Raw genomic sequence first — 25,434 nt, forward strand, 5'->3', positions numbered from 1 at the left:
TCCGAGAATACTCGCAAAGGCAAAAACGCATGGATTTTGTATTCGAATAGTCCGCGACGAATAGGAAGAACGTCCGCCGAATGAAAAATTAGTATCGCGCGACGATTCCAGGTAGGGTTATCCGTCGATAGCGATTCGCCGGGGAAGAGACGTTTCTTTCGTAGAGGCGAGATTGCATCGGGTAACCAAGGGTTGGACGATTTCGATAGAATCGTACTCGGAAACGTGGATACGTAATTGCGAGAAAGTTGGGGAACGAAGTTGGTTCCACGATGTAGGTTCTATTGTTCGCGTTCGAAGACAATTCTTTCACGGGGTCGAAAGACTCGGCCGTGGAATATGAATTTTAATAAGATCTGGGACTGCTCGCGCCGATTCAAGTTGTAGAGTCTTTCCGCGGTGGGAACAAGTGGTCGCGAGTATACACCGGTTAGCGAACCGGCTTGGCGATACCAAGTGGTTGCCACGGCGCATCGCCACGCGCCGGTGTATTGGCGCGGCGCGGCGCGGCGCGGCGCTGCGATCGAGACGCCAGTACACCGCGCGCCGTCGACTCGGATGCATGTCGTCCCGTGCAACGTTCGTTTATCGCTTCCGTCAACGTGTTCCTCCTCGCCTCTCTGCGCATCCATCCGTGCGCATTTTGTTTACCGGCATCTCTATAAATTCTCGATGCGGTATGTCACTCTTTCTATTCCTTATTTTTGTCTCTCTTCTAACCAATCGCCGTCATTGAAACGGGAAACCGGCTTTCGCACCTAGCCACGAGAGTAACACACGCCATGCACGCAAGTTGTTTCTAAAACAGAGATCGACAACGATCGGATGTCAGCGACGAGGTTCGCTAACAGTGAGTAAAATCGATTCCGTTTCCGGTTCGATCGCCGCGTCGAATCGTACGCGGGAAACATCGCGGAAATTCGCGAACACCCGTAACGGATTTCGTAGAGCTACTTGTACGCGTCGCGTATCGATCACATTACCGTGGTTCATCGCGTCAGTTTTTGGAGCGGTCCGTCGTATCCCAACCTCTACCGTAGCATTTCAATTTCGCTCGTCGGCGGTAATACCAGTTTCTTTTTTTTTTTCACTTTCCCCACCGGCGGACGGTCCCGATCGAACGTTTCGTTTGCCATTGCGCTGTTACATAGTTAACGAACCGATCGATACTTTCCTAGGTCGAATGAATGAACGAGCGTATCGCACGAGGACCGTGTTCCACTAACCGAAAGTTCTCTCAGCGATCGTTTCGCGCACGATTCGACGAAAAAGGGTGGAAAAGGTACGTCGTTTCGTTCGCTTCGTCGACTCGATGAATCTTAGCTAACGAAGGGATTTCGAAGGGAGGGGAAACATCGGCCGGGTCAACACGGCCGGACCCGTTCCTCGCAAAAAGAGGAATCGTGCCCGCCGTGTGCAAAAGGCGCGCGCGATCGACCATCCTTGAACGCTCAAAAATATGTCCACGGGTCCGTTCGAGTGCAGTAGGTCGGTTCGCGCGGACCTGCACTCGCGAGATTCTTCTCGCAAACCTGTTCACCTTCGTCCTGCTGGAATCGAAGATATCCGCGGCTCGTCTTTCGTTTCTTCCGCTTAGACGAGCTCTCGGTGGATTTGCCGAGCGTGACTCAGATCGCGTACCAAAGAGACGAAAACGGGAAGGGGGATTAACAAAGGAAACGGTGGACGACCTTCGCCTCTCGAGAGTATTTCGAAATTTCTCGCCGAATTACTGTCCAACGTAGCACCGAGTTACTTCGCGCGGATCGATCCGGTGGGACGGAATTTTACACAGATTTTCCAATCTGCGCGAATCTCGCGAGATTTTCCAATCTGTACAAATTTCGCCGGACTTTCGAATTTTTATACAATTTTGCACCAAATTTTCAAAGCTGTGGAAATTTCACGAGATCTTGGAACCCGTAGAAATTTCACTGGATCTCGGCACCCGTAGAAATTTCACCGGATCTTGGAACCCGTACAGATTTCACTAGATCTTGAAATCCGTGTAAATTTCACCAGATCTTGGAATTCGTACAAATTACGCGAGATCTTGGAATTTGTACAAATCGCGCGAGATCTTGGAATCTGTACAATTTCCGCGATATTTTGGGGTTTGCACGATTCTCGCGATGTTTCGGAATCGCGTAGAATGATCGCGCGAACGTCTGCTACGACCTCGGCGATTGTTTCGTCGTCGTTCGCGATTCATCGTTCCTCCGTCGCCATTAAGAAACCGTAACGCCCCCGGTTGCGCGGAAATTACAAGTTCTGCAGTCGGCGAGATTCCGAAGCGTCGTTTCTCTCTTAATTAAGGCCGAGAACTCGTTGACTCGGATCGAGGAGCGACGTTCGAATATTCGCGGACGTCGGCGGAAATTTTCGCGGACCGCCGACCGTGCACCGGAATCATCGACGGTTCGTCGAATCGAACCGGAACCTCGACAATTTTCGATCATCGAAAATCACCGGTACCTGCTAATCCCACGATCGATCCGCGGTATTCCATGGTTAACCCGGTCCTTGGTTTCCCGCGCCGGCCCGTACCATCGATTCGCGAACACCGAGAATCTACCTTTGACTCGGATCAATTCCATTAGCCGTACACAAAGTATCCGTAAAACGATCGAATCCGTTTCGGGAACACCGCACGGCTCTCCGGTGTATTGAAACATTTCTAACGTTCCCCGAACGAACGTTAAAAATGCAAAACCGTGCCGCGATACTCGTTCGGACCTGGGACGTAGTCGTGGGTTACGATAAATCGAAATAACTGAACGCGTTTCTCGTTCCTCGAGCAATTTGTTTTTTCAGAAACCACGTTTTTCTACGTCTTTCGTGCACGGTTTCGCGATTCGGGTACAAATCAATAATTCGACCGATTTTATATTTTTGCTTGTTCCCGGTTCGATAACGTCCGTATCACATTTTGCTTTATACGTATTCGCGATCGAAGAACCTTTGGAAAAGGTTCTCCGTTTCTTTCCCCGAAAGGAAAGACGAATGTGCAACGACTCGGGGATTCGTTTAAGCGATACGTACATTTATCGGGAATTTTCTGTTCCAATCGCTGTAGCGCAACGCACAATTGAATAGGATGGCACAGTAGAGATTAGCGGTGCGGTTGAAATATTTTTAGAAACTTTACGACTCGATTTCCAGCCTTTGCGCAATAAATACTTCTGGCGGTGATGCTCGTTTCTTTTCTTTGCCGGTCGTAACGTCGTTACAACACGTTTACCTTGCGCATTCCACTACGAATAACAAAGAGCGTCGCGGTCGTTCGTACCGTGAAACTCTCGATCCGAGTTCGAATCGTAGTCGCGAATTTTCGAAAGTCGCGCGGGGACGAAGGGTAGAATTTCGCGAGGAATTTCCGGCAATCTAGCATCGGTGTTGTCGACTTGCCACGAAAATGTTCCAACTTCGGAATCGTGAGTTCGCCACCGTGCGATAAATTTCGTCGTTCGGACGAAAATCGTTCTCGAAGATCGTACATTTCCGATACACCGCGACTCGTATGTTTCTTCGGGGAACCTCGAATTTACGAACGCGCGTAGAACGCGGAAATATCGATTCGACGAACTTCGAACGTCGCGAATACTTGGACGGTGGGTGGGGCGGTGAAGTCGGTGGAAACTCGTGGATCGGGTAAGAATCGAAAATTGACGGACTCGATCGCGAGAGATGCGTTTCACCGAAGATGCACACCCTTTGGTGGAACGAGGCTCGTCGATCGCGCGCGAAACCGGTCGCGTACGAAAAATTCCGAGAACCGGGCGAAACTTTGCGAGGGATCGTCGACGCTGCATTCGATCGTAGCGATCGAGGCCAACTTCCCCCTCGATGTTGTAAACTTTCTTTCTCTCTGTGTTTCTTTATATTTTTTTCAACATTTTTATCCGTTTTTTTCTGTTTTTTTTTTCTCTCCGTTCCCGTTTCCCTGTTCCGCAGATGAGAACGCTTTCGACGCGAGCGTGAAAACGTGTTCGTCGCTGATCGAAATTCGCGAGCGAAAAACTCGTTGGTCGCTCGCGCGACGTATCCGTGGAGAGAGTACGATAAAAATGTGAAGCCGCGACACGAGCGGCTGGTCGTGATCGATAACGTCGCGATCGATGGAACACAGTCGCCGGTGATTCGGATACCGAGTTCCATGAACGCGTCCGAAAGTCGTCGCGCGACCAAACAAGAGCCGAACGAACTGGTCGTTCGATTACCGATCGGTCGACGTCAAAATGTAAACCGGCGAGAATAAACCTTGGATCGACGACTTCGACTGCAACAACAACAACAACGACAACGACGACGACGACGACGACGACGAACAGCAACGACAACGACCGGAAACGTTACGCGTGGTTGTTCCCTTTGAGAAACCGCGGTCATCGTGGACAACGGTCGCGGGACACAGAGATAATGCGAGGGCAGATGTGTGATCGTGTGTATCGTGTTTGACGAGGCAAAAAAAAAAAAAAAAAAGGAAAAAAAGAAAAAAGAAAAGAAAAAATTTACGTCGTCGGATAGTGAAATGAGTGAAAAAGGTGTGGTGTCGACGCTGAAGAACCGTGAAAGGGTGAGCGGAAGTATCTTCTGGAGGCACAGCTGGCACTGCTCCGCCTATTTATCGAGGGAATTGTCCTTTAGCAAGCTCAACTGCCCTGTTCGTAGCTGGGACAACATGGCTCGGGCCAAGATCGACAAGTAAGAGTTCAAGAACCTTTTGTACCTCATTTTTTTTTCCTTTTTTTTTTTGTTGCTCTTTCTTATCGTACGAGAACTGCGTATTTCAATGGTCGACGTAACCGGGTGGGCTGCGACACGGATACAGGGGTGTTCGTACGGCGAGGTGTAGCCAACTCGGAGAACGCGTTCCGCTCGCTTTCGCGCGGGGAAAAATCCGACGCGAACGTGTACGGAATACGTAGTATCGGGGAAAATATACGAGCGAATCGGTCCGGCTGTTCGGGTTTCTTGGCGGGTAAATCGAGTACCGGGATCGCGCGTTCGAGTATCCTCGAAATACGCACGAAACGTCCAAAATCGTAACGATTTTCTAAGCTTGCAAGAACTCGTAAACTTTCCAATTGATCGTCACTCTCGTCGGTGATACTACAATCGGTGACGAGCGCGTCGACGAATTATCGAATATTTCAATTTTTGTGCACCACGGTTCGAGTAAATATCGAGGATATTCTCGAGTATAGAAAACTGGCGCGACGTTTAACGCGTTGACCCTTTGAGTGGCGTGGACGCGTATATGCGTTCGGAGAGAGCTATCCGCGTGGACTATGAACGCGTATATACGCGTTCGGAGAAAGTTCTCGGTACGGACGGATTTATATACGTTCGAAAATAACTTTCTCGTATTATTTAATTCGGGACGAAAGAATCGTAATGGTAACTTAACCGTGGATCGTGCATTCGGTCGACAAAGTTCGTCGAAAGAAATATTCCGTCTCGAAGAAGCGTGAGACGCGCGGCGCGTAGATTGCTTCGACCGGGAGCATTCGAGGCTCAAAGGGTCGAACGAGGATACACGGGAACTCGAATCGTTCGCGGTCGTTTACATCGCCTTTTTCTCCGTCGTCTCGACGAGTGGTAATCGCTCTCGAAGTGCCGCGACTCGTTTCGGGAACACCCTCCGTATCGCGTCGTTATCGACGATTCCCGGGGGATTGTTGTATGCAGTGTCTCGTTGATGTTTCGATCGCTCGTAAGTTTGAAACCTTTGCGATGGCTAGAGCTAGTCGCGAGCTTGACAATCGTCCCCTAGCGAACCGAATAAACGAATAACCTGGTAGAAGCCGCACAATTCCATCGCGAAGCCTCGAATCTTAGACCAATCGCGAACGATAGAACGTTTCTTTGATCCTTCGACTACGAACGATTCGGCGCATACCAGTGTACTGGATAGTTCGATGAGTTTTGTCGTTTTTTTCTATCGTGAAAAAATATTGCGACGCTTCAACTTTGAACAATTGTAAATACACGAACGAGTCGACGGATCTGTGTGAAACTTTGCACGTGTTCGTCAAACTGTAGCATCGTCTTTACGGAGATAAAACGAGGGATCTAATAGCGTCGTTTCTTATCGAACGACGAAACTTATCGAGCAATTTATTACTGTGCGCGGAACACGTACCGAACGCCCATAGGCGTCGATCGTAGTCGAAGGGTTAAACGTTGCGCGCGGTACACGATTTAAATTTCCCGGCCCTGTGTCGAAAACAAGATCACCGTTTCACCTGCGATGAAATAGCGAGGAGAATGTCGTTTGAAAAATATCCCAGTCCCGTATCGAGTACAAGATCATCGTTTCGCCTGCGATAGAGTAGCGAAAAGAATGCTCGTTTTTTAAATTTCCCAGTTTCGTATTAAATACAAGATCGTCGTTTCACCAGCGATAGAGTAGCGAAAAGAATGCTCGTTTTTTAAATTTCCCAGTTTCGTATTAAATACAAGATCGTCGTTTCACCAGCGATAGAGTAGCGAAAAGAATGCTCGTTTTTTAAATTTGCCAGTTTCGTATTAAATACAAGATCGTCGTTTCACCAGCGATAGAGTAGCGAAAAGAATGCTCGTTCTTTAAATTTCCCGGTCCTGTATCGAACGCAATATCACCGTTTCACCAGCGATAGAGTAGCGAAAAGAACGTTCGCTTTAAAAATATTCCCAGCCCCGTATTAGGAGCAAGATCGCTCTCTTACACCCCATAGAGTAGAGAAAAGAATGCGCCGGAGTACTCGCCGGTCCCCTTAGCCGTTTCGATGCGAGTACCGCTTTCGTTGTTGCAACCAGTAGCGGTTAATTGTGATACTTTAATTCCGTGGATACTGAAGCCCACGGGCGGCGTAACCCAGCCGCGGTGGTAACCCGTACGGAACGCGATCCGCAAACGTAATATGTAAAATTGAATTTTAATTTCCGAGCGATGGGTCCGTTGGTCGTACGCGCGTTGTACAACGAGCGCGTAACGTATCGGCTATCGGCTTTGTCGAACGTCACGACGACAAACGAAAGCCAGCCAGGAGGCGGTTATAAATTTTCCGCTTTATTATTCGCCATTATTAAATTCCAGGTTCCGTCGCGGGTATCGCGGGACGATATTTCACGTGGTTCCGCGAAAGATCGCTCGCGGGGCACCATAAATTTCGCGAAACGTTCGCCGCGCGGCAACGCCTCGCCGTAATTATACGCCGCTGCGCGCGCGTTACATTTTTCCCAAACACGTAGGAAGGGAGGGTACGCGAGCTGAGCCCCCTCCCGGTTCCTCGCGATTCCTCCTCGCGGTATTGCTTCCGTCTCGATGGACGAATTACGCTGCCACCGACGCGAAATTCGTCGCGCACAGTACCAAGAGGCAAAGCGCGACGAAACGACCGATTGAACGAATATTTCTGCCAAATACACGGGGAGGGTACACCCCCTTTCGATGTTCCCGATTACTCGCGATAACTACTACTCTCGTCCCGATCTACGAACCTAGGTACCACTGCCACTTATCGTGCACAGTAGCAAGAGGTAAAGTGCTCGAAAACGAGCGACGAAACGACCGATTGGACGTATATTTTTCCCAAATACAGGGGGAGGGTACACCCCCTTTCGATTCGATTCCTCGCGATGACTACTATTTTCGTCCCGATCGACGAACCGAGTCAAGAGGGAACGACGAGACGACGAATTGAATAAATATTTTCAATCAAACGCACCGAGAGGGTACACAACAGGCCCCTCTCGATGGATCGTGATCTCTCGTGGAAGATACTGTTTCTTGCGTTACCGTTTCTTCGAAATTGCTCGTGCAGGGTAGAAGGGGGTAAAATCGCTCAAAAGGATGCCACGAAACGACAAATTGAACGAATATTTTCGCCAAACACGCTCTTCCAGATTCGACGTTCGCGATTCCTCGCGATAGTTATTACTTTCGTCCGGATCGACGAACCAAGGTACGTCACCGCCGTGAAATTCATCGCGAACGGGAGAGGGGGTGGGGGTGGAAAAGTGACGAAAAGAGAACGACGAGAAGACGAATCGATCGAATCCTTCGACACCGAAACGGAACGAGTGTTTCCGAACAAACGATTCGCGGCCAGACACGCAAAATGCAAACTTTACGCGATCGTTCGTTTAAACGCTGACCGCTTTACAAGCCTTTTAAGCGAATTCCGCTCCGTTAATTGCCGATGGAAACTTTGTATCGCCCCACCATCGAACCAGCGCGCGAACACGCTCGCGTTAAGAGTCGCTTATCAAATTTTCGTCTCGCGCTCGCGTTCAGGGAGTTATTTCGGAACTCGATTACCCGAACCACGGTTCATTCCGGTAATTCGCGTTTGTTTTTACGAATTTTACAACACGACCGCGTATACCGGTGTTTCGAATCCCGCGGTTCGCTCTACTGGTGGCTCTACGTTGCTCGCGCGTTATTAGACGCGTACTCGAACAGAATTATGCGCGAGCTTCCGGGACGAGAGCTCGGAGCTTTCCAGGTACGTTCCCTGGTACCGATTTTATCGTACCTGTGCGATATCGTCCGCAAAATAAAAAGAAAGAAAAAAAAAGCGCGAGGTCATCGATCCCCGGATATCGGAAAACGGTTTCTGTCGCGGAGTGGTGGAAACAAAGAGGATGACTCGGCGTTAATTAACTCTCTCCGCGTCAGCACGCGAAATTAAAAATGTCTACGAACCGTCGTCGTCGTCGTCGTCGTCGTCGTTGTCGTGGTCGTCCTCGGGCGAACGATTCCAGACTCTCCGCATCCGTTACCGGGAGAACAATGTTACAATTGTGTAAAACTCGATAGGAAATCGGAACTCTTTCACCGTACCGTACGAGGATCCGTTGGTTGGAACGTGCGCGCGGTTTCTAATCATTAGGGAAATATTTATTTTAGAAAGCCACGGAGGACTCGGGGTGTATCTCGTTGCACGGTTTTCCTCGATGGGAAAACACTCGAATTCGCGTCCGTCCATTAGCTGTCCCGTTTCACCGGCAAAAAGTCTCCCGTGGGTCACGAGCTCGGACCTTACCACCCAGCGATGGACATCTCGTAACTCATTTTTGCTCTCGTTAAATCCGTCGTACCATTTATAAACGGTTTCTTGCCGAGTCGCCGGCTTCGTCGATATTATCGCGTTGACCCGCGACATTGATCGGAAGCAGAACCACTCGGTAAGTGGATAGGCGTATTCCACGAACGATGTCCAGGCGATCACGAACGGGAGAAGAAGAAGAATTTCTGAAAAATTTAACACGACCGTTAACACGATCGAGCATCCCGAGGCGGATCTTCTGCGCTCGGGTCGGTTCGAAACCACGCCGAGATACTTCTATTATTGGTCTCGATCCTCTATTTGTTACCGATGCTTTACTAAAAAGTCATTGTAATCGTCCAGCTGGACAAGAACACACTTGCTCGTGTTGCAAATATTGTATATGTATACAATATCGAATAATATGTATACAATAACACCACCAACGCTAATCCTCCGCGCGTAAGACGGTGTCCGGGTCCGTTCGGACCCACGCCGAGATCGACCCAAACATTGAATACTTATAGGTTAATGCGTGTTTCGCGATCTCAGAATGTACACTACTGGTTTACAGGTGCGAACTATTCGATCGGTCTAAACTTCGACGAACACCTTCTTTCCAATTTGCGTTCTCGAGTCGGCCATTTTGTACGTCGCAAGCAACGACGTCGACTGTTCGCGGAAAAATTTGCCGAGATGCAATCTCACCGAGTAGGCACGGTTTTAGGTCGCGTCGGTGTCTTCGCTGAGTTGTACGAGGCTCGTAGCTGCGACAGGAGCACAAATAACGTCGACTCGTCACGGTGACGGAATTAATGTAGCGGTGGCGGCGTGCAACGAGGAAATTGAACGCGGTAATGGTTAAGCGTGTACAAATTGTGCATCGTCGAAAGACGTCGGACAATGGTATCGGAAGAAAGGCAGCTCGTTCGTTATCTTCCGCGGTTCGGTGTCCAGAGAAGCTTCGACGAACACCGCCGTTACTTCGATCGATGAATCGTTCGGTCTGTAAAAATCCCCCGCGCGAAGAGGACTCGAAACGGACGCTACGATAAAAGAATTCCCGATCCACTTTTCTCGCGTTCCCTTCGCCGAATAATTTCACGTATCGACGAAGCGAGAAAGGTACGAAACGTTTATGGTAAAACGGAGATAACGAGGAAACGAAAAACGAGCTCCGCTCGCGATTCTTTCCTCGGAACGAAAGAGGGCCGGTATTTAGCGCACCGAGAACGAGACGCGGGTTTTTAAAGAGAAAACGTTCACTGTTCCGCGTCGCGTTATTTCCATTCGTCGAGCGGTGTCTAAGCGAAACTCGACGAAAGAGATTCGGTGAATATCGGTCGTACGCGAGACAGCCGGTGAATTTTTTCGAAACTTCTCGGGAACGAGGAAAAAGTGGGAAAAGGTGAAGAGGAAAGGACGGACGAGGTAGGCCTTCGCGGCGGGAAGACGATACTTTAATCGACGTTGCCCGGTGGCGGTGCTGGAAGATGAATTATTAATTCGACGGGAACAAAGATTAATCGTCTTCCGGTTCGGTGGAAGCGAAGTTTTCGTTTGTTTCGGACGGATCGCGTTGCCGTTGAAATCGCTCGGGAGAACAATTGAATTGCTCGGGAAAAAATGAAAGTCGTCGCGCGTTCCTGCGGTTCTGAAATATCGCTGAAAAGAGAATTACGGGATAAAAAGTGGGAAACGTACTTTTCGGTCAGCGGCGCGGGAGATTAACGAAATTTTGGTCGAAAATTAAACCGAGTAATCGAGGAGAAATTCCGTTTCGTAAATCGATAGGACGAGCCACGCGGTTCGTAACGTCCGCTTAAACGTTCGCGAAACTACCCGCCCTGAATGCGTTGCGAAGCAAGGAACGACGAGTCGAATTTCATTTATTCGAACGTAACGAACCTCTCGAAGTATCCGTACGAGTCGCGGAGAACTCAGCCGAGTCCTCTTTAACGCTCTTTAACTTCTTTTTAACGCTGCAATCGAGGTACGCAATTTACTCAACGGAACGGAATTTATCGCGTAAACGAGGCCAACGAAATATTCGATGGCGCGAAACGCAGGTACGATTCGTCCGTGTTTTTTGGTCCTCGCTGTATCGATTACGCGTGAAATATTTCACCCTATCGACGAAAGGGGTTCGGACCACCGGAACGGTGTACAAACAAGGTGTACACGATCCTCTTACGAAATGAAATTATTTGCGGACGTAATTGAACATCGAGAGTCACGTAAAACGCGGAATATACAATTTCTGCATAATAAGATCGTAAGGAGGCTCAAATGGAATATTCAAGAGCACGATCGCGAGACGGCTGCGAACAGATGCAACGGGGAAGACGTCCAATGAAAGCCTTTGGCATAAGGCGGCTCGTGTTTCTCGAGTTTCCTCGAGGCCCCGCTGGTGAATAATTTCACGATACGATACAAAGAGAGAGAGAGGGAGAGAAAGAGAGAAAGATGAGAGAGAAGAGGAGAGACGGTGGCAAAAATGAGAGAGGAAGGAGAAAGGGAGGAGCGGAGGGTTGGTTGGCTATCAGAATGTGATTTAGGTCGGGAATTCACGATGCAATATCAATGAAATACGAGCCCCCCGAGGCTGCCTTCGTCCGCATCGTGCATTGTCTGCTTCAGCAGAAACTGCTTCATGAAGAGCCGGCCGGCGTGCGGCATTAAAGAAAAACTGGTCTTGGAAGAACCTGCCTCGTACCAGGGGGATCTCTCCGCCTAGGCGCGCGACGTGCCTTTCCCGCCGCGAGCCTCGATAACCATCCGTAAAGAGACGTCGCGCGGACCTTGGCAATTTTCCCTTACAGTTGTTTAGAGCCCGGTCGAAAATACAGAGACGGTTTTAACCATAAATTTCCGTCATTTATTTTCCCTCGTTTCTCCGATCGAGAAAAATTCTCTTACGCATTTAGATGCTTTTTCGAATCAATGTCGATTCGTTGTTCGTTGCAATTTTTAAAGTATCCAACATCGCGAGTGTGGATACTAGAGTAGTTTTTCCTAGAGTTGTTTCGAGCCGAGTCGAAAATCCAGAGACAGTTTTAACCGATAATTTTCGTAATGTATTTTTCCTCGTTTCTCCGAACGAGGAACATTTCTTACGCATTTAGACGCTTTTTCGAATCGAAGTCGATTCGCTGTTCGTTGCAATTTTTAAAGTATCCAACATGGCGAGTGTGAATTTTTTCCTAGAGTTGTTTCGAGCCGAGTCGAAAATCCAGAGACGATTTTAACCGACAACTTCCGTAATTTATTTTCCCTCGTTCCTCCGATCGAGGAAAATTTCTTACGCATTTAGATGCTCTTTCGAATGAAATTCGATTCGCTGTTCGTTGCAATTTTTAAAATATTCAACACCGTGAACATTTAGCGAGGGTCGACGCAAACGTTTTATCGAGGAACTTTCGTAGTTTATTTCGAGTCGGGCTCGCGTCGGTGTTCTTAGCAATTTAAAGAATATCCAACATCGCGAGTGGTGTACATTTAGCGAGGGTCGATATAAACACTTTACCGAGGAACTTTCGTAATTCACTTCGCTAGTTTCTTTGCCTCTATCGAGGGAGATTCATCGTAGATGTTTCTTACGGATGAGCCTCGATTTGCTTGGTTTTTTTCCCCCGCAAATTTTAAACGTATCCAGCATCGCGAAAGCCGTATAATATAATCATTTAGCGTCGATATAAACGTCCGTGAAGAGACGATCGTGAATTTTCGCCTACGGTTGTCCCGAGTAAAGTCGAGAACGCGGAGACGACCGTACTAGGAAACTTCCGTAATTTATTTCGCTAGTTCCTTTGCCGCGATCGAGAGAAATTCGTTGTATCTCGGCGTAGATCTTCTTTCGAATCAGCCTCGATTTGCATCGTTATTCTTCGCGGTCTTGAGGATATCCGAGATCGCGAAAGCTGTATAATATAATCGTTTAGCGAGCGTCGATACAAACAACCGTAAAGAGACGTAGCGCGAACGCGGTAAATTTTCGCCCGCGGTTGTTCCGAGCAGTGTCGAGAATCCACCGAGAACTTCGTTCTCTGTTTGCGTCTCACCGTTCGAGATTCGGTCCACCTCTCTACGTGGATCTTTCCGCGAACGGTGCTCAATTTGCATCGTTCTTTTTCGTTGGATATTTAACGATATCCATCCAAACGTAAACGTAATTCGTTTCGTTCGTCCCGATCGAAGGAGAATCGTTCTCGGCTGGATCTTTCGTCGTATCGGCCTCGTTCGCGTGGTTTCTATTTTCCTTGCGATCTCTTCGAATATACGAGATCGCGAGAGCCGCATAATACGTACATTTAGCGAAAGTGTTGATACTTATTCGACCGATGTATCGTTGTTACGCGATAAATTTTACTTTCCCGTTCGTGATCTGGTTCCATTAAAGTCGAATCGTTCCATTTTTAAGAATCCGTAGCTAGCTCGCGTGCTACGCGATCCTTAAGGGTAGATCGCGGGAGCATTATCGTTTGTCGAAAATTTGAAAACCGGTCGCGTCCCAGTTGCAACGAAACACCGATCGGATAGGAGTAGAAATCGCGTAGGTCGATCGTGATATAAAACCCGGGGCATCGTTCCACAACCCTCGAAAGCGAAACGTCACGTGGGTATCCCGGTATCGACGCTTCGCCTTCGTAGGAAACACGAAACTGGTGAGGTTAACCGCATCCTTCCCGCAGTGGCTGTCCATTCAGTCTGCCATCCTATGTCACGCATAAAATACGCGTGCCGATGCACCGTTGCGGGTTGCATCGCGTCGCGTCGCCTCGCGTCGCATTCACCCCGGGTTTTCATTGGGCCGGCCGTTGTCACCGTTGCGAGCCCACTCGTAACTCTGGAAAATCCTCCGTAAATCCTCCCTAGACGTCCACCGCGAAACCCGCTCCCGTGGACCCGGCTCGAACCGAGAAGATAAGACAGCTTACGAAACTAAATTTCGTTTCGGACCAAACTTTCTCCCCGGAGACCCGAACGAAAAAACAACAAAAAAAATCAACCAACGAGGACGCAAAAAGCTTCTCCGTTCGCTTTGTACCCGGCTTCGAAAACATGGAGAAACGATGTTCCGTCGTTTCTAAAATTGAACAGTTCGCGACATAAAGTGTATAGGTAATTTCAGAACGCAAACTCGAACACTGAATTCTTACCGGTGTCTTTGCGTACCTACGATTCTTCGTATCGTACAAAGAATTATATTTTACAATTTTGGGGAAACTCGCGAAACGTTCGCTCCGAAATACATGACGTAGAGATCGACGAGCGTTGAATTAATGCCTCGAAAGACGAACCTTAACGAGGGCCTCTTCGGACGCGTGCAAGGAAACAGTATTTTATCAATTTTGATCGGAATATCGATAAATAGGGAAAGTTTTACCAAGCTTCGAGTCGGTTCGGTCCGATTAGTCGTCATCGAAAGATCGGCGCTTCGCGACCGAGTCGATGGCGTCTCTACGGAAAGACACAACCGGGATGCAATTAATTCGTCGTAGTTTCACGATGGATGTTCCAAGTTGGTGGAAAACGATACCTCGTCCAGGGATATTCCTTTCGCGCGGACAATGCGACAGTCTTGAATTCGTGCTCGCACACCGTCGCGCGTACACGGACGAACACACACCTGACCCAGTTTGCCTCGACCACATCACCGAGTACGAAGGCCGAGGTGAGGATTCTTTGTCACCTAGGACACGGTAATAATTTCGTCTCGTCTTCGCGCGGCGGCTATTATGCACGGTTCTCTTCCCTTATGGTTCGCTACCGAGAATATTTTTCCGAGCTCGGTCGCGTGCGCGTTTAACAATGCAAAGCTCCTACGAAACTTTGCGCAACTTCAACGTTACTCGACGTCGCTCGGTATCTTTTCTCGCTTTTGGAACGTCGGGAGTACCGGACGGGACGAGAGAGTCGGTTCTCTCTCTCTCGTCAAAAGGCGCATCGTGCGCCGCGAGAATACCGCGATTCCCGCGAACAATATTTCTCGTTTCGCGTATTCGAGCCGCGAACGAGGCTTTTCCCCACCTCGCGTCTAATTGTCGAAAGTCTTCGGCGTGGCTCGTTAAAATCCCTACCGTCTACCGCTCGGTTTGATAACCGTTAATTGGAGCGTCCCGACAACGACACTTTATATTCCCGTTCTAATTAATCATAAACCGGTCGATTAATCGTCAATCCGATTATACGGTAAGCCTGTTCAAATGGTCGATGGACTGCCGTGATTACACACCGCGGCCCATTAATTTCGATCGCCTCGAATAGCTCCCTAGTATTTTACCGCGAAAGAGTGCTCGCGAAAGGACCACTCGGTCGTTCGATGAAACTTATCGAGCAACCTAGCACTGTACCGCGCGATACGTTTCATCGAGCGACGAAACTTATCGAACAACCTATTGCTTCTCGAAGAGCGGCCGATTTTTATCAGAAAGGGAATACGAAAAGAATCGATTTCGAGGCTTCGAAATACCACGACCGAAAAAACCAGTGGTCTCTCGAAGCAAACGTCATGGATTCGCGCTCTTTTCCATTCAAAATAACGAACGTACGAAAGAATGCGTGGAAAGATTGCTCGATCCTGAAGTGCGAGATCGTTCTTATCGGACGATTTTTACGAGAAAGAGAATACGAAAGAAAATTGAAACGATTCACTGTAAAACTTCGAAATACCACGATCACAACAATCAGTGGTCACTCCTCCATTGGAAATAACGGACGTACGAAATAACGTACAGAAGGATTACTCTATTCCGAAGTGCGAGTAAATTATTTTTCTCGATTTTCACGAGAAAGGAAATATGAAAAACAATCGAAAGGACTCCGAAGCTCCGAGTAGCTCGATTAAGAGGACCGGCGTCTCTCGAGACAGACGTCTTCGTTTCGTGCCGTTCCGACCGTCGGAAACGACGCACTCGAGACGATCGAAATAAACGAACCGCCCCGCGTTAACCTCGATTAAATCCCGATAAATAATTCAGAAACCTCGAATATCGCGGGGAGAAAGAGAGCGTCCCGTTTTTAATCGCGATCGGTGTCGTACAACCTCGAGAGATGTTTGCCAACGAGCGAAACGATTAATTTGCCGAAGATTTCCGGGCTTAGAGGAGCACCGGGGTGACAGCACGGACAGGGACGACGCAATGGAGCATCCGTAAAGAGACAACGACGACGACAACGACGACGTTCCTGAAGATTTCTCGAGTATCCTCGAACACGGTGAAAGGGGTACGGGACGGTCGTCGAGTTTCACAGATCGATGGATCGTCGAGGAACTTACTCGGGCTTCCTGTATACAGGATGTCGTTGCATCGCACGCGAACGTATCCGGTCGAGAGTCCTCGCGCGAGAACCTAGAACCTAACGGGACGCTCAACCCTTTCGGCTCTTTAATTTTTTCTCTACCTAGCAACGAGTTCTCCGTCGATTCACCAAAGAGAAGAATCTCGAGAAAATGTTGCACCGTAACGGTACGGAACGCGTAACGTATATTTCGTTGATGTTTTCGTTTAAATTGCGTTTCGCAACGTCTCGAGTCTGGCTCGAGATTGGAGCACGTTGCACGAAACGCGGTGCCACGCTCGACGTAAAAGCGCCAAGGGTTAAATTCCCTTTGAACCGTGGATGGGAACAGAGGAGGAGCGTATATCTCGCGAGGGTTATTATTTAATTCGCGATATTACGATGCGATCCCGTTTCTCCGCGCGTCGAGAGACGTATCGTCGATACGCGCGAAACGACCTCGGGGCTAACGAGATTTTAATTACAACGAAACACGGGCCACGAAGCGGAAAGCATTATTGTAAAAGCTTTCGGCGATGAAACTCGCGTTCACTCGCGATTGTCGTGGTTCTCGTTCCGTTACGACCAGTTTCGGTCGAAACGTCTCGTTCCGCGTACGCTCGTTCTTTACGCGCCCGCTTCGGAAGTAATCTGGCGAGCGGCCAATTTATTTCCCTAACCGCCTCGATGAGAGACTTCGTTGCGTACATTTCCCGATACGTGTGTACTCGGCTCGCGAAACGGCTATCCGTGAAATTTACACCGGGATAATTAATTAGTCCGTTCGATACCCACGCTCGTGCGTTTTAATTCACCGCGACGACTTCGCCCCCGTCCGCTCGCCGTTAACGAGACATTTACACATCGGCGGTTGTGTTTCGAGTATCGCGCGATACGCGCGTAGGTATATCCTCGACCGTTTGGAAACAGCTCGTAGAATAGCCAGCATTTTCCACCCCGGTAACGTCGATTGTCGATTTTCCTTCAATTATTTGCCAGATCGTTAACACGGTCGGGAAAACGGCTTCGCGACGCGCGAAACTTTCCCTCGAGCGGGGAACTCGTCGAATCGAATTCTTTCGTAAATTGTTTTCCCAACGAAACGAAGACTACCTTGGGTTCTTTGCACAGGACCGAGAAGTTTTCTTCGGGTGCGTCGCGAGACAAATTGGAAAACCGTGTAACATCGTGTTTCTGTTAATAGTGTTTGTTACGGTAGTCTTGGGCCGTTTGAACGCGGATTACCGAACGTGAACGTGGAATTAGGATTTTAGAGCGTTCCGGGGATAAATGAAAATTGTAAAAGAACCGCTCTTTGTACGGTCCACGTTCGGTAATACCGAGTAAAGTATATTTACACCGTAAACGTTCGATTTTCCACTTTGAACACAGTGCCGATAAAAATACTATCTTTCGCCGCGTATAAATTCCCTACAATACGACGAGAAAAAATATCCAATCCCGGTTCGAAAAATCCAAGGTGACCTTGCTTTCACGGTGGAAGCAATTTTCGAGTTTCGTGCGCCGAATACCCGTTAAATTTTCACCGAAACTCTTACCATCGAATGGGCCAACGATCGAAAAATCGTGCACGGACTTGGAACGGACACATCCTCGTACATCCATACGTACGACGACGTACGGTGCGATACTATTCGTTATCAAAAACATCCCGAGTATTCGTTTCGACGATCGTAAGGGTCGGTGGAAGGTAACGATACAGTTGTCCGAATCCACTTGGAGATTTTTGCTCGTCGAATCTCGATTTTTGAGGCGTACGAGCGAGTATTCGAACAGGGAATCGTAACAGTAACGAACGATTTCGTTGGCCCTTCGACGCGATTGTCTCGACGCTGTGTTCGTCTCCGTTCCGCGTTGCCCGTTTGGATTTATCGCGACGTATCGTGGGGAGAAAAAGTAACTTTGCGAGATCTTTGATCCGGATCGCAGTTCGGAGATATTCGAGGAATACAAGGAGCACTCCACGGATCGAGCGGGAACAATGTCGCGGTCGTTGGCGGGAACTGTACTTACGAGAGTATAACCACCGTTCGTTTTGAAAGAGCGAACAGAGTCGAGCGGCAATGGGGCAATGCAACGTAAGCGAATACGCAATCCAATTAAATCTGTATTTACAACCGGTCGTAAGTTATCGACCATCGACGTCGCAATACCGGAGAACTGGAGTTCGTGTATTATCGTACGATACACGGACGCGGTCGATCGACTCTGACGTCTTTGTGCCGCGACTTTTGTCGATTTTAAACGATACGCAACAAGGGAACAATGCTCAACGGCAGCATCCGCGCGACAGAATGCCGTGAAAGTATTTACAAATAGCGAACAATTGCCTCTAACAATATTCGAGAAACACATCGACGAGATACATTCGCCGACCTCTTTTCGTTCCCGAAGCTATCGTCGAACACGATCGGAGAACTTTTAACAAACCTGGCACCGTTGAACGTGATTCCTGCTTTTTAGATCCCTACGGTGGAAAAATTACACGATCGTTAAGATCGAGACAGCGCGCGAGAAACGATTGCGAAGGGAGAAATATTTTTTAACGCGTTAAAAATCTATTTCGATGGACGGTCTTTGTCGAGCTCTCGTAACGATGCGAACAATACTGAACGTGATTCGCGCTGTTTAGATCCCTGCGGTGGAAAAATGATACATCGTTAAGATCGTAACAACGCGGAAGAAAAGATCGCGACGGGGAAAGATATTTTTGCGCGCGCAAGCGGTGCGATTCAAATCTGTTTCAATAGATGGTTTCTGTGGAGTATGTATCTACGTTTGTATTAATACGAGCGAGCGGTACCATCCTACGTTTACTCGGTCTAATTAGGATATTGTATTTAAGATGAACGGAAGGACAAAAGGAGAGTGTCGAACAAGCGAGAGATAGAGAGAAAGAGCGGACGACACGGAGATTTAAACGGAGCACGGCCACGTGGAACTAAACGCAACTTATCGAGTATAACTGTCCAACGTACGATATAATTCAACGTGAACCGTGTACAGCGATTTCTACAGTGTTTCTTCTCTCGAACAACCATTTCCTCAGCTCGCGAATATCTTACGTAGGCTATGATCGATCGTACGAGAACGCGATGTCTCGTCTCGCGATTATTCCCTCGAATCGAATACTCCTTCATTTAAGAGCAAAACGTATCCGCGCGGACGCGTCTCGGAATTGAATTCTGTTTTAATCTAATTTAATCGAGACTACGCACCGAGTAAGTGGCTTTCGCAACCGGAGAGGAAATCTCATTGTTTCTTACCGTAGAAGCGTACCCTGTTTTCCGACGAAGGGTGCCCACGCGTTCATTGTACGGTCGTTTCGTTATGCGAATACACGATAATATCGTTTCCGGAAGCCAGGGGGGATCCCGAGTCGAACTCCCCCTTTCCACGCGGGATCGACGCGCAACACGGCCCTTTTTCTCCCCCTACGGCGCTCCTTCGACCCTAAAAGGGATTACGCGAAATATCCAATTTCCAGAAGGAAAAAAAAGTCCATTCCACCCGGCTTTCCGGTTTCATCCCCGGTTTTAAGTAACGGAGATCCTCCGTCTTTTTTTCTAACATAAAATTCTTCGTAATTGCACCGCGGAGTGTTTTTTTTTTTCTCTTTTTTTTTCGGTTAAAGTTCGGATTACGATATTCGCTTCCTTACGATACACGCAGGGATCTCGCGTATACGATAACGCAATGGTTCAACTTTACGCGAACGAAGAACAGTCTCGTGTGTTTTTCTCGACTCTCTGCTCGGCGATTGACCGTAGAAAACTGAAAAAGTAATTAATGCGTCCGTTGTTCGCGCAATGGACGATTTTGCTTTCGACGAAATGAACACGGTTCTCAAAATCTAACACGTGGCACTATTTAAGTTATCGTTGCGTTTATACCGGCAGTTCTCGATGCAAATTCATCGATCGTTCGAATGGTATTCAATGTTCCATCGAAGTTCGTGAATCGTTCGAGTAGATAGGATTCGTTGTTCGAAATCGCGGGCCGGGAGAAGATTTAGCAGGATTTCGTCGTTGCAACGACGGATTCGAATTAGTCGAGATCGCTGGACGATCCGTGGAATCGTCTCCGATCCTATCGGCTCTCGATCAATTTTTTTCCCTCTCGACAATTAGGGACGTCCATAGAGATCCAATATCGGCCGTCAATCTCGCCGGAAGATTTCGTTCGGATAAGAGAGGGGCTTTCCAGAGAAAGATCAGCCGTAATGAAAGGAAATTTTTTTCCACCCCCTACGGACGAAAGTTTCCTCTTCCGTCGATATTCTTCTTCAAATCCTTCCACGAGGGATCGAGGATTAAATTCAGCGAGAACGAGAATCGAATTTCACGACGAGCGGAGCGATTTCGGGGAGACGTTTAACAATCCCCGACTTCCGGGATTGAAATTTGCAAAACGAAAACCGACAACGGGCTGGACACTTCCGGTCCCCGTGCAATTAGTACTTTTTACGGGAAACTTGATTTCGGTCATCGTACTCGTTAGCCGGACTTCCAAATTTCTCAGCGAAAACGTCCGACGAATCGATTGAAACGTTAATCGAATAGACTCGGTCGATATTCGAGTCAATTTACGATCAAAAGAGGGAACTGGAGCGCGATCGCAAAGATCCCCGCGTTAGGAACGAACATTTTTCGATCTCAAAGGGTCTTTTATTTTCCACGAACATACTTTTTTGTTTTCTTTCGTTTTTGTGCAAATATTGTACGAGTTTTTTCCTCTTTCGAAAGCTTCCTCTCCGATTTCGTTTGAGAATTGTTCGTCGGTGCGAGTAGAATTCCGAAACGAACGAAATGGTTGTGCAAAAAGAAAAAGAAGAGACGAAAAAAGATGACTAATTTCGTTTGGTTCGAAAAATCGGGGAAAAACGAGTTGTGTACAGGGGAAATACGTGTCGAGACTTGGAACATCGACGAGGATATTTCATAAGATACTAGTTTTCGGGATCGTATTATTCGAGTCGCGAGTCGAACTCGGAACGTTGCCAACCACCTGCTACGGTTCTGATTAAACGAGCCACAACAAATCGATCGTTTTGTTCCCCCGAAGTGAACCGTTCGTTCCCATAAATTTCTTTTTGTTCGTGGAAACCGCGCTCCGACTGCGTTGAATACTATCAATATTCGATCATGAAGTACGCCGTGAAGTTTATGCCTCGAAAATCGTATCGGGCTCGTAATTCTGGAAGATGAACGGCGATTTGTGGCGGTGAAACGATACATAGATATACATACCGGGTGATACGCTACGGATCACGCTCCCCGATGAATAAATACAGATTCGACGAATGGAACTTTGACTCTCGTCGTTCGACTCTTTCCCGAGTACTTGGACTCGTTCCAGACGGTATTAAAAAAAAAAGAAAGAAAAACATCGCTTCGAGTTTTCGATAACGCGACGAAACAAAATTCGTTTCCGTTCGAAACGCAACAACTCCAAACGGATCTACCGGAACGCGAACGCGTGTAGAATTTCCCGTGACTTTGATTCTTGAACTTGTTAAATCGCGTACGGTTTAGTGGTTTAACGGAAACCGTACCAAAGAGTACGGCCACGGTTCGATCGAGCTCGGTTCACCGCTCAAAGTTAATATCCTCTCTCTGTGTATCGCGCGAGCTACGATTCCTACCTTTGTTCCAGCTTACCTCCCTGTTTAAGAGCCAGAGGGCGTGTGTCTATAGATTTACATAAAGAGACGAGGGATAAAACGATAGAGTACACGAACGCGGGAGTAAGCCCTCGGTGACCTTGAGCGACTGCTTCGTTTCCGTCGTAGCCGCACGGTAACCGTCGAGTATTTTTTTCGCGATTATAAATCCACGCGTTATCCTCCCCGCGATTTTACAAAACCTCCAATTACGAGTACAACATTCGTCGAACCGAGACATCTACACACCCTTGCGTCTTAACGATCACCGTTTACGATTGCCTTGCGAAGAACGAAAGTTCTCGGGTTTATTATTTAGAAGAAAATACCCAATTTCTTTTTCAATTTACATCGTCGACCTTACTCTCGATTCCAATCGGTTCCCCTCTCCTGATTCGAACCGCAAACTCGTCGCGAAGAATTGTTCCGAAAGGATACGCGCGACGTGGATCCGGAAACGTCGAACAGTATCGAAGGTGGATTCTTTCGAGGCCGTGGAACGCGTACCGCTTTTACGAGGGCGATTCCGAATAGCAGTGCGGACACGGTACGACGACGCTCGATAATAAACACGCATCCGTTCGAACCGCGGTCCGAAACGGTTCTAGTAGCGATCCTGCGAAAGAAGTATCGAACGATCGAGACGCCACCGTCGCTCGCCGTGGGGAATATTAAGACCGAGAGTCGCGCGCGGGACCCGAGGACCAATGACGAGCGTCCCGCCGCGTACCACATTCCGGACGGTCCGTGGATCGCTACCGTAATTCGTCCACGGTGGACGTAACTTGGCCCGCAGGTGGACGACGCGTATACGTTGCTCCGACGTTATGCGAGATCGTAATTGTGTGGGAAGCGTATGTATGCCGACGGACGCGCTATTCCGTAATTAGACCGCATAATTGCGCCGTTTTACGCTTGCGCCGAGTTTCGTGGCTCGCGTTGCAACGGCGCCGCGGCGCACACAGGGAGGAAGGGCGTGTCGCGAAGTGCGCGCCGCTGCTCCTTTTTCTACGCATCGACGAAAGGAAAAGTTGAACGCTCGAAGCGAGTTTGACGCGGCGTGACGTGGCACGCCGATGAAAGGACGGTTAGGGGGAGAGGGAGGAGGAGGAGGAGGAGGGGTGCCAGCGAGCGGTGCCTTGACAATTATTCCTGGAAGTGGAGCTGCGCCGGAAGTCGAAACTCGAGACGAGAAAGAGACTCGCTTTATCGGACTCGAGAGACGAGTACGCGTTTATTCGACCGAGGCTCCGAGTGGGCTCGAAAGAAATTCGAGCAGCTCGAGATACTTTCAGCGAAGTACTCGATTTCCGTTGTACGCGTTCGGAGTACGGGGCGAAACGTCACGGAACTTTTCCTGCTCGTCGCCAGAGGGCCGGTCGTGGACCCTTTCTCGCGAGTCGAAGATCCCTCGGCGATTCTTACCCGCCCGAGTTTCCTTCGTCGCGGAACGAATCCAGCGATCCCGGTGACGGAATCTGCTCTCCCCCTTTCGTTTTCTCGTCGCGTTTCTTCGTCGCGTCTTCGACTTTTCTTCTTGCACTCTCTCCACACCGAACGAGAAAGGGAAGCGCGATCGGAACCGATTCGAGGAACACGATCGCGTTTCCATCGTTCGAGAAATCGTTGCTCGAGACTCGCGCCTCGAGATCGAAATTTTCGACGGAATCGGTCCACGGACCGAGTTCCTCTTGCGTTTTCATCTTTCCGATACACGTGTTCGTTGTTCGTAGAAACGTTTAAAAACGTCTCGGGTCGATCTCGAAGATCTTTCTTAAACATTTATCTCCGGTTCTGTCCAACTACGTACGCGTAATTCCTCTCCATTTTTTTATCTTCGATAATCGTCTCATCCGTTTCGTTCTCTTCCTCCTATCGTCCACTATTATCTTCCAGCTCGTCTTGTTGTTTCTCGTTCCGATACACTCTTCGTTCGAGTGTTCGAGCGTCGCGCAGAAATATAGGTCAATGCGATTACTCGAATATCCTGGATCTTGGCGAACAGTTTAGGGTAGACTCGGTGTATACGGAGGTCGACGTAGTGGATGCGCGTTCAAAATATGATACGAATACCTACATCGAGAGGTGTTTTGCAACGATCCCACTCGTTCGTTTCAGCCAGCACGTGGGCTCCCGATACAAAGCCTCGTGGGCGTCGGTGAATTCCTTCGGGGCCTCATCGGCGTCCCATCTTAATTTTTATACCCCGTCCTTGTCGTTTTATGCACGCCCCTTTCTCTACCTTACGTTTAACCTTTTATCTCCGACCCGGTGCGCGCACGAACGTATCCCGCGACTCGATCGGACGGAATTTTCAAATTTATTATTCCGTAATTACATCGATCGAGTATCGATGATTCGTCCCGCGGCACGGTTACGGTGAACGCGACGAACGCTCGAATTAATTTGAAATTAATTCCACGATCGTTACTCGTCGCGTCTTCGTAACGTTTGTGCCCTTTGCGAGCAAACTTTAGCGATTAAATTCCGTCAAAGGAAACGTAAACTTATTAAATCCCGTCGATGATTCAGAGGTCTCTGCGAAACGAATGACCATATTCTCGAAACAATTCCCGGTAAATTTTGCGTCCCTCGTACGAATTCGACCGATCGCTCGACGATCCAAAGAGAAAATATTACACGTGCCGCGGTTGTTGAAAGTTTAAACGTTTCACGAGATCCTCGCTACGAGGCAACGGTCGAGCGCGACGGATTTTGAATACAAGTGCAAATCGGACGGGGCGACGTTTCGCGGCCAGAAGGCTTCGATTTAATCGAATGAACGCATCGACGACCGAAGAGGTTTAAATATTTACGATTCTTGCAACGCAGGCCGCGAGACTCTGTAATCTAAATTATTAACGTCGCGGTACGCGTGCACAACACGAGCGTGCAAACGTGCGCGCGAACACGTCTCGCGATTGAACCTTCGCGTGTTATCTCCGGATCGCTCGGCACGCGAACCCCGCTCTCGCAAATAATTTGCCCATAAATATTTGCCACTTGTAAAAAACCGTGTCCGGAAAATCTTATTTAACTTCTCGGGCAATTTGCGCGCGCGTTGAAGTATCGGTTCGCTGTCGAATCCGCTGTACGATTTCGTTGGCCTTAATTCGCTCCGTTGGGTTCGTAATTTCGCGAACGCGGGACCGCGAAGACGAGCAACGAAACGTTCGCGTCCCGATTCACGGTTTTCTCGCGACAATTTTACCAAGGACTCTCGAAGACGTTAAAACTGGGTTTCCGAATCGATTCGCGAGACCCGACTCCATTTATCGTTACGTATATCGACGGTTGCCCCCATTTTTGGGCACGCCGTTAAGAGAGCGAACGCGAGCCAAAGTTTCGAACGTCGTTTCGTCGGTAAATATTCCGTCGTCGATCCTCCAAATTGCATCGAGCCGTATCGAGATACTTTGATTTTTCGGTCCTCTT

At 48.6% G+C, this 25,434-nt stretch overlaps 1 protein-coding gene and 1 long non-coding RNA gene across 6 annotated transcripts in view; both read left to right on the top strand.

The window, feature by feature from the left end:
* Rhogef3 (Rho guanine nucleotide exchange factor 3) overlaps positions 1–25,434 on the top strand; it is a 204,381-nt gene that overhangs the window by 91,145 nt on the left and 87,802 nt on the right. The gene's annotated exons all lie outside the window — the stretch shown is intronic.
* On the top strand, positions 547–4,526 carry LOC143144649 (uncharacterized). Its single transcript, XR_012991475.1, has 2 exons — positions 547–677; positions 3,955–4,526. It is a non-coding gene; the product is annotated as an uncharacterized LOC143144649 (long non-coding RNA).

This window comes from Ptiloglossa arizonensis, chromosome 3, assembly GCF_051014685.1.
Source record: "Ptiloglossa arizonensis isolate GNS036 chromosome 3, iyPtiAriz1_principal, whole genome shotgun sequence".
Classification (NCBI taxonomy): domain Eukaryota; kingdom Metazoa; phylum Arthropoda; class Insecta; order Hymenoptera; family Colletidae; genus Ptiloglossa; species Ptiloglossa arizonensis.